The sequence below is a fragment of the Danio rerio genome, chromosome 6 (genome assembly GCF_049306965.1).
Source record: "Danio rerio strain Tuebingen ecotype United States chromosome 6, GRCz12tu, whole genome shotgun sequence".
In the NCBI taxonomy this organism is placed as follows: Eukaryota; Metazoa; Chordata; class Actinopteri; order Cypriniformes; family Danionidae; genus Danio; species Danio rerio.
Window position 1 is genome coordinate 44,312,892 of NC_133181.1, and position 9,885 is coordinate 44,322,776.

General features: G+C 33.9%; 1 long non-coding RNA gene across 2 annotated transcripts; it reads left to right on the forward strand.

Moving 5' to 3' along the window:
- Positions 1-268: 268 nt before the first annotated feature.
- LOC141386334 (uncharacterized) lies at positions 269-8,725 on the forward strand. Of its 2 annotated transcripts, XR_012408118.1 has the most exons (5): positions 293-344; positions 1,838-2,128; positions 2,249-2,324; positions 4,363-4,496; positions 7,731-8,725. It is a non-coding gene; the product is annotated as an uncharacterized lncRNA (long non-coding RNA). The 2 variants fall into 2 exon arrangements; XR_012408119.1 differs by lacking the exon at positions 1,838-2,128 and having other exon boundaries at positions 269-344; positions 7,731-8,032.
- Positions 8,726-9,885: the final 1,160 nt, after the last annotated feature.

Consider the following 9,885-nt stretch of genomic DNA (forward strand, 5'->3'; position numbering starts at 1 on the left):
TGCTACCAGTCACCGTGTTGCCTTTAACATTTATCATTTTAATAATAAACTTTAGTAGAAGTAATGCAGTCATGTGTGCTTAATTGTCACAAAAAAAAGTTATAAATGTCACACGTAATTTAATAAAACGTGATAATATAAGAGTTTTCATGACATTTTCCTATTTATTTCCTGGAATGCACAGTGTTTTTGTATTAGTGCTCAACAAGCTCACTTGCAGTAGTGATGGTGACCGCTAGATGGCAGGAGACGATTAGCTCTGAATAACAGTCTTTGGCGGGCTGTTTGTGGCGCCAAATGTGGTCGGTCCAGACTAAGGCAATAAAGACTGCATTAAGCCCGCGGTGAGTCCGATGTCTTTCAAAGTGTATTTCCCTTTCTCTGCCATAGCGATATACTGCCAATCAATTATTAATTTGTCATATAATGCTACACAATCAGCCGTGAAGTGTAGATAAACAAAATCCCATTTGTTACACCCGAGGGACTCTTAATAAACAAGACGTAAACATGAACAATTTTAGCTCTCTCTTCCCTTTTAGTGACTTGATTTACTGCTTAATCTATGCTCTGCTTCCAGTTTCCCTCTTTTGAGGACATTTGACAGTTTGAGGTAACTATGCTTCCCACATGAAGTCATTTTATAGTAACCTAATAGTCAAGACACTTCAAGACAAGTTGGCTTGTCATTTCAACAATATACAGTGCAGTACAGAGTGAAACGAAACAAAGTTCTTTCAGGACCAAGGTGCTACATCAAACTACACAATTTGAAAACATAACACAGGACTAAGCACTAATATAAAAAAGTAGAAAAATTAAATATAATGAGATAAGATAAAATAAGAATAAGAGCGCAAAGTGCTCTTAGTGCTAATAGTGTTTTTAAACCATACCAAGTGTATTAAACAATTTATAGTATTTACAACACTTGGTTAGTGAATGAAACAGCAACTATCGTGAACTAAGAAACTTAAATAACACTGAAGTATACTATAGTATTTACTAATAGTTATGCCTATTAGTAGTTTAGTATTAGTATAATTATACAATAATTGTACTATCACAGTAAATAATCACCTCAACAGATAAATGTTCTTTACTATCCTCGCAGTGCTGTCTCATACGTTAATATTAGGTTAGAATTAGGTTGTGATGTCAGGTGACCAAAATTCAATGTCTAGTCAGCATCTAAGGACATCGTTATTTTGACGTTTAAAATTATTGTGTCAAATGAGTGTTGGAAAGTGACCAAAATTCAAAGTCGAGCCAACATCTTAAACCAACGCCATATGGACGTCAAATACTGATATTTATTAAGCCAACGTCATAGTGGTAACGTCCCCACAATGTAATGTAATGTGTATTTATACAGCACATTAATCATAGTGTATGGCCATACACCCAAAGCACTTCACAATCATGAGGGGGGTCTCTCTACACCATCACCCAGTGTACTGCATCCATTTGGATGATGTGACGGCAGCCACAGGACATCGGCGCCATTGCGCTTACCACACACCAGCTATAGGGGGAGTGGATATATCCAATTCTGTGGATGGGGATGATTGGGAGGCCATGATGGGTAAAGGCCAAAGAAGGGAATTTGGCTAAGGCACCAGGATTACACTCTTACTCTTTACAAGAAGTGCTGTGGGATTTTTTAAAGTCCACAGAGTCAGGACCTCGGTTGGACGACTCATCCGAAAGACGGCACTCACTGACAGTATAGTGTCCCCTTCACTTTACTAGGGCATTAGGCCTCTGCGGTCTGTGTGAGTCAAGCTGCAATGTCAAGCTGTAACATCATTAAACGTTGATATTTGGTTGTTTTTAGGTTGGATGTTGGACATTGATGTCAGCCTGATGTTGGGTTGTGATGTCAAACCATATTTAATTTCAAAACAAAATCCAGCTTCCCCACGACGTTAGGGTACAGCATCAGTCTGACATCATGTTGACGTCCTTTGCCTGCTGGGATGGTTCAAAAACGCTTGTGGGCCGATTATGAGGATTCTTTTCATGTGGGTTTAGCTTAGGGCCGGAGTGGGACTCACTTTCAGCCCTGGAGTTTCAATCCAGACCGGCCCACCTGAGTTCACGACTGATTCCAATTCAGTTTCTAATGGTACTATCACGTCTTTTTCAAAAAAAAAAAGATGCTTTAGAAATTAAAATGTTTAACAACCCTGGCAGTATTATATGTCTTTACAATAAAAATTAAAAAAAATTAATAACAATTTTACAGGTGAGATGCGAATACAGGTCCGCGGCGTTGAAACCCATCGTGCTTACCACTGGACCACAATGGCACTATAACTGAGGTAATAAAACATAAGTAATGACTTGTGACCCTTAAGGCACAGCACTACTTTCTTTTGATGGCTCAATCTTTTTCTCCCCTTTTTAGATTTCTGATCAAGTTATGTCAGATTTATAAATGCAGTGAATCATTTGATTTTCATTGAGCAGGTGTATTATTCATTAATATCAATTATTCGAATTCTTATATTCACTAAGGTGCCGCTGTTTGGTGTCAATAGTTACATTACATCATCATCATTAATGTTAGTTAACCTGCAGGCTGCATTTTGCTCACAGGGCTATGAGAAAATAAATAAAAAGAGCGGCACTGCGGCAAAATAATGAATAAAAAGAGTAAAGCTATGGTCAAATGAACAAATAGATGAAAAAAAGTGTGACTGCTGAGAGTGTAAGCAGCTAGGGACACCAGCCCTCGCGGCCAAAAAACAGACCGGCCCACCGGGAATTCTCCCGGTCCTCCCGATTAGCCAATCCGGGCGTGGTTTAGCTGATTAAATAAGGTTTGGTGTAGGCTACAGTAATTCTATATGTAAAATATGCAGTCAAGTTATTAGATATTAATAACAGTTTGTTAATTACTATAACGTATTACGTAATCTAACATTACAAAATACCCCCTTTTTGTAACCTGCTTATAATCAGGCCTAATGATGGATTAAGGGTTAAAATGGTTTCACAGATGTTTAAAAATAGGTTCAACTTTTATCTAGTAGGATACAAATGTGTTTAGATTTTTCCTCTTCAAATTTCTGCCTTGCACTCGACCTCTTATAAATAAAAGCGTTTCCTCAGTGCTGCTGTGATTGTGAGCTTGAAGTATGAAGTGTTATGACAGCAGAGCTTGGTAGGGTGGATAAATGTTCAAAGCCACCAAGAGCCTTTCAAAACAACATGAAACTGACATTCAAGATCAACACAAGGCACTGGGGAAAAGTTCAGTCTTATAGCACAGACTTATGTATGGTTTGCTCAGTGTAGTTCTGCTGTTTCAGAATGATCAAATGAGCTCCAAACTAGATTAGCTTTTTACAAAATGATGAATAAATACAACCTGTTAGAATTCGTAGGACAAGTTGGCTGCAAATGATTGATCTTAAATCGCATCCTGTCTTAAGGATTTATTTTATTTCCATAAAAATATTAATGTGTGTAATTGGAATTTAGTCTATATGTACTACATTTGCCCTGTTGTTATTGTCATATTTGTTGGTATCAAATTTTCTTGTTGTAATAATTGTTGAAGTTTTTATCATAATGATGACATAAAAGGCAAAATAAAAAACATTATTTTGTGCTCAGAGTTCAAATTTGAGTCTATCGAAATAAATGTGAAAGCAGCAGCTGATCGTGCAGTACTATTTATAGAAATCCAAGATACAGCAATGCATACTACATATATAAATTACAAGTTAATGTTTTGATTTTAAATATCTATCAAAATATGTCATATATGTACATATACTGTTGTGAAATGTTTTATATATGAATATGACAGGATGTCTGTGCCCTGAACAGTTTGAGGAGCCAGCCCAGATGCCTTCGAGCCCAGAGAAGTTAACAGCGCTTCTGGACACTGTTAACATAGGGCTTTTTTTGCCACAGAACAGTTTTCACTGGCATTTGTGGATGTAACTGTAATGTGGTATTTATTTGGAATGTGTTGCAGGTCTGAATGACAGGAAAGGATGTATATTTACAAATGAAAAAAAGTTGACCAAACAAAACATTAATTGTATTATAATATTTAATTTAGGCGTTGTATTAAAGTCAATTTTTTGTTATTGTGACAACCTTACCTTACATTATATGCACTATCTTATGCAAGATAATTATAATGATGCTAAATAATCCAGCTTTAAAATCACAGGAATAACAGATGTTTTACATTGTAAAAAACTGTATTTGTATTACTGTATTACTGTATTTTTTTAGCAAAAGATTACAGCATTTTTTGAGCCAAATGATCTTCTTTTAAAACGATTAAAACAATACCGCTAATCTCAAACTTGTGTATCTACTGTATGTTTCGATTCACAGGACTGTGTGTGCACCCTCTGGCCCAACCAACGTAAAACAAACAAAACAAAACGAAATGGGTAGCATCGCTCTCTGGGTGACAGGATTGGCTCCAGGTCAGATTAGTAAGAAAACACGGGATGGATAAACTTCAGGTGCCATTCCCACCTCTCCTCCATCTGACATCTAGAGTGTTACACCTTTCAGATCTGACAGCTTTAACTCTGCAACACTAAAGGCTACGAAACCAAAGAGAATAAGCCTAGATTCTAGTGGTGATAATACAATGGTGGTTGCACCCTTACAACAGGATATTCACAGAGCTTTCTGCAAACACCTTGAGTTCAACAATCTAGTTTTACAGAGCAGAGAGGCCTTTATCATTATATGAGCTAATCAGGCAAAAGTTATGTTTGGTTTATATAACTATTAGCAATGGGTAAACGCATAATAATGTATGGATGGAACCATGTTGTCATTATGACTAAATGATATTTTTTTAAGTTAATGGGTTACATTTTTTAGTATCTATCTATCTATCTATCTATCTATCTATCTATCTATCTATCTATCTATCTATCTATCTATCTATCTATCTATCTATCTATCTATCTATCTATCTATCTATCTATCTATCTATCTATCTATCTATCTATCTATCTATCTATCTACCTATCTATCTATCTATCTATCTATCTTTCTTTCTTTCTTTCTTTCTTTCTATCTTCTGTCTGTCTGTCTGTCTGTCTGTCTGTCTATCTGTGTAAGGTATAATCAACAGATTGCTGTACATTAAAATATAAACAAAGGATTGCCTCTGCATTGCATCAGATGGTTAAAATCCTTTTATACTTGACAAGCTGTTGATTATATTACATAGTATGTGGTCGTTTGCCAGGTTATTGACAACTTAAAACTTTTTTTTGCTGTTTGCAGCGCAACTTTTGATCTAATTAGGCTCAGTTATGACATGTTAGATATCCTAGTCCCTACTTTTAATTAGTGATAGGCAGAGAGAGAGAAAGATACAGGCTTATTTATTACCTCCTAGTCACGCATATTAGCTACCTCTTCGCAAGTACAGTGCTCAGCATACAGTATATAAGTACACCCCTTACAAATCTATCCTATAAATTCCTATTTTTAATAGGAAGCTGTACATTATTATATTTGTGCATGTACATTGGATTAGTCAGTAATGAAGCCAAATCTGGAGCTTATGATAACAGTCCAAAAACTACACATCTAAATATATATGTTATAAAAAATATTAAATACAAATTTTAAAAAGAGGAAAAATCAAGAGAAGCAAAAAATGGACAAAAATTTAGTTGAAATTTTGTAATGTTTTTTTTTTTTTCAATATTTGCTTGAATTTAATTGAATTATCTTTAAATTTCTAAATATGTTAAGGTGACTAAAATATTATTTTATTAAACCTATCTGTTTAATAAATTTGTTTTGTTCAAATGCACCAAAATACATTGCCTATATTATACATAGCAGAAGTGTTCTGCAATACAGTATGAACACATCAAGTTCAATGTATTTATATTTTGATGCAAGTACATAGTAGTTAGGGCCACTTAATAGAAAGTGGGCCCAACGATTTTATTGTCCACGTTCCAGTTAATAATTCAAGCTGTGGAATGAAGAAAATACAATGTTGGAATGTTTTTTTTTAATTTTAAAAATACTCGAGATGTGAATGCACAGTCGAAGCACTCCTAAAATGAATAGCTCTGATCAACAATTTGAGCAACGTTTAATTATAAATTACGGTATGATCATACACATTTGACCTACATTTAGGTGTATCACTTTTACTGTCTTTGTATTGTATTATGTATTTAATCTAAATTAGCTGTTTATTATTTATTTAATGAGGTTTAAACCATGCATGTGCTAAACTGCATGTCTGCTTTATTACAAGTTTTTTGTATAGCACAACTAAAAACAACCTGGAACCTGGAACAATGTGCTTCCCAATAAATAAAATCCATAAGCAACAACAGTAAGTCAAAGACAAAAAAAAAACAAGTAAAAAAAATACAAAAGAATAAAAGAATATGAAAAAAACTTTTACCCACTTAAAAGCCAGTAAAATATGAAATAAAAACCAGTTTGCGTGTTAAAAGCTGTCAAAGAGGAATGCTTTTAACTTTGATTTAAAACCAAACAGAGATGGTGCTAAATCTATTGAAAAATCTTCATTGGAAAATCAATCTTTAATTTTGAGATTCCTCCGTCAAATAAACTCTTTTTTTATGTGGGAAATATGCTCATATGTGCTCATATAAGTGCAGAAAGAATATAATATAAACACTTTCTCTTACAGTTTTTTATGATAATCAAATTGCCCTATTTATAGTCTGCATGAAATCAAAACTGACAACATTTATATTAAGGCCTTTAACAATTTAAATGATCAGCTCAGAAACATTCTAAACCCTGTAAACCCTGTATTTTCTTAAATAACAATTTGTCTGTATATACTGTAATGACAAGCATATGTTCATAAACATTTACAGATACACATAATATTATAAAATATATATTATATATAATATTATTATAACAATAATATTTATATAATAATATAATAGTAATATATATATAATCATATTTCACATTGTACATTCCTAAACCCCTTGTTAATGTTTTTATTTGCAGTGTCAGTGTCCCTGACTGGATGAAAACAGTATGTTCATATACTGGCAAAACATGATTTCCATGACTCCTGATGAAACATTGAGGACTTATGAAGTGAAAAGATTGTTCAGGGCAAGAAACTGAACAGTATTTACAACATTATTACCTTATATGACATAAAGGATGAGGATGAGCGCAACTTTCTTCAGTTTCATGCACAGACTGACCATTTGGCTTTATAAGACCTCAGTGTAAATCAGTATGCACTTCTTAAGTATGCTGTTTTGGAGCATAACAAAACAATGAAATGAATTATTCATTCTTTACCTAAAAAATACATCAGTTGTGGTTAATGTATTCTAAGTTGCACATGCATTGGCATTAGGCATACAAACAGCACTTTCTACTCAAATAATTCTGAATGAATCCAGATGGTTTAGGCTTGGGGGTTTGCATTCAGTGTAAATTAAGCAGAATTATTTATACTGCTACTTTAATGACATGAATTATAATAGGATTGCCTGGTTTGAATTAACATCAATAATCTGTATTAACCGCTATAAAGAAATAAGAATCGGGAAGAGGACGTTGTGTGAGTTTCTCTAATTTGGCTTTTTCTCTGCAGTGTTAAGCAAGCAAATGAGCACATTCACCGTAATTACGATTAATTGTTATTTTTTATGTCAGAACAAGACATGTTATAATATCTTTCAATCTCTTGTCTTCTCTCATTTCAGCTTTATTGGGGCAAATGAACTGCTGGCAGTCACTGTGCTAATGGAAAACCCTTGAGAACAACTGCCATCTGAATTGCATAATGTACTGTCATTATAAAATGTGTTTGCTGAGACAGCGGAGAAAACAACAGATATTGAGATCCAAAGACTAGAAAATTTCATTTGGTTGTGATGGACTGTGTTTTGTGCTTGTTTTAGAGAACTGGGTTTGGGTCTGAGTTTATGATGGTTCTATGTATATTTTCTGATACTTAAAGAATTTGTTGAAGTAAAAATAAAAATTCTGTTATTTACTCACCCTCACCTTGTTCCAAACCTCTTGAGTCCATCGTCCATTGTTCGAATGCACCATGGCGTGACACAACTGACTCTTAAGGGAACGATAGATGAGACTCTGATTGGTTGCGTGCTATGTCCAAAACATAGCCATAACTCATTAAGAGAATGAGCACAACTCTTTTAGACCATGTAAAATAGCAAAAGTAGATTCAGACACTCCCTTAGTGCTTTGACGTCAGTTTTCTCTCCTCAGTGTCAGTATAGGGCGCACGTTCATGAGAGCGCTCTCATGAATGCATATACTGGCTGTTTCCTAATTCTAAGAAGGCAGAGAATGGACCTGCGTTCTCGTAGAGACCTGTCTTGCCAGGGGACCTTAGAAGAACGAACTCTGAAGACCGCGAGAACACAGAACGCATCCTCTGAAAAAAGAGATGTTGCGTTTTTCCTGATGATCACTTGAACTTCACACGGAAAATTATTTAAACATTACAGCATTCCTACAATGATTTATTGTTTCCCTCTTTTGAATTTATATTACATGTACAAAAGCCTTATAAATATACTTTGCACAACACAAATATCACAGAACTTACGAATTCAGCAAATAAACACAGCAAATAAAATTAATTTTTATGTGTTTATGAATTTATTAAGATTTTCATTGTGAATGTTTTCACTGTCTCACTTTGGGAAACTCCTGAGATAAATAAGTTTATATATATATATATATATATATATATATATATATATATATATATATATATATATATATATATATATATATATATATATATATAATTCTGACTTCAAATATATATATATATAAACAGGTGAAAAAAGCTGCACTTCCCACTTTTTTTCAGAATGAGCCGTAATGATGTCTTGGACTTTTTGAGCAGGTTTTGCGCTCAAGTCTGCATTGATGCATTCGTGATATCAAAAACACATACAGGAACTTTCACTCATCCTATTGTACTACATTATAATATAATACACTATATTAAAATATAGTAGTTCAGTGTTTTAACATTTTTTCTGTATTAATGTGCGTATATAGCTAGATTTTACTTGCAGTTTTCTGCTTTGCAAAGTTCAAAGTTATGCAAATCTTATCTTATTTAGTTTACTTGAAATTTGTAAAGCTACCTTTATCTTATTGGTTTGATTTCTCTTTTCACTGTAACAGAAGAATATGTCCTTTCTGTGACATTTATGTGCTTTTTGCAGCTAATGCTGCTGCCTCTTCAATCAACTTCTATAATCACATTTACAGTCCGACTGTGATTGCATCCTGCAGCCTGACAATGTAATTATTGTGTTTTTTTTCTAATTAACTATTGCTTTTTTTGTATAATTGACATTGTCCACATCCCATTGGCATAATATATGACAAAAAATATGAGCCGCCATTTCATGTTCTCTTGGGGGGCCACTAAGCAGTTTGCTATCATTTCAACTGGGTTTTTTTGAGGGAAAAGTTGAGCTTACTGTCATTTTTTTAACATTTCCATTTTCAAATAGTTGTCAGATATTAAATGTTTTGCCACTTTGCACACGTTCGATTTCCATTTTAAAGTGACAGTGAACTTGTGGACTTGTTTGAACTCTGACTAACATTTAAGCCTTTTTGTCTACCTGAAAGATGAACAAAAGCAACGTTTCTAATTACTGGGTTTGTGTCGGTTCTAGTCCTGTCATAATGCATAGCATTATTTCCTGCAGTGTTTAATGACCTATATGTGATCTATTAGAATGTATAAAAACAATTTTGTGAGCGTCATGTTTGATTAAACAACCAGGAGATTGCATATTTTACTCTGTATATGATCTTCTAAAGCGAATTGCTACATTTTACATGAACCAAGCCTTTGGC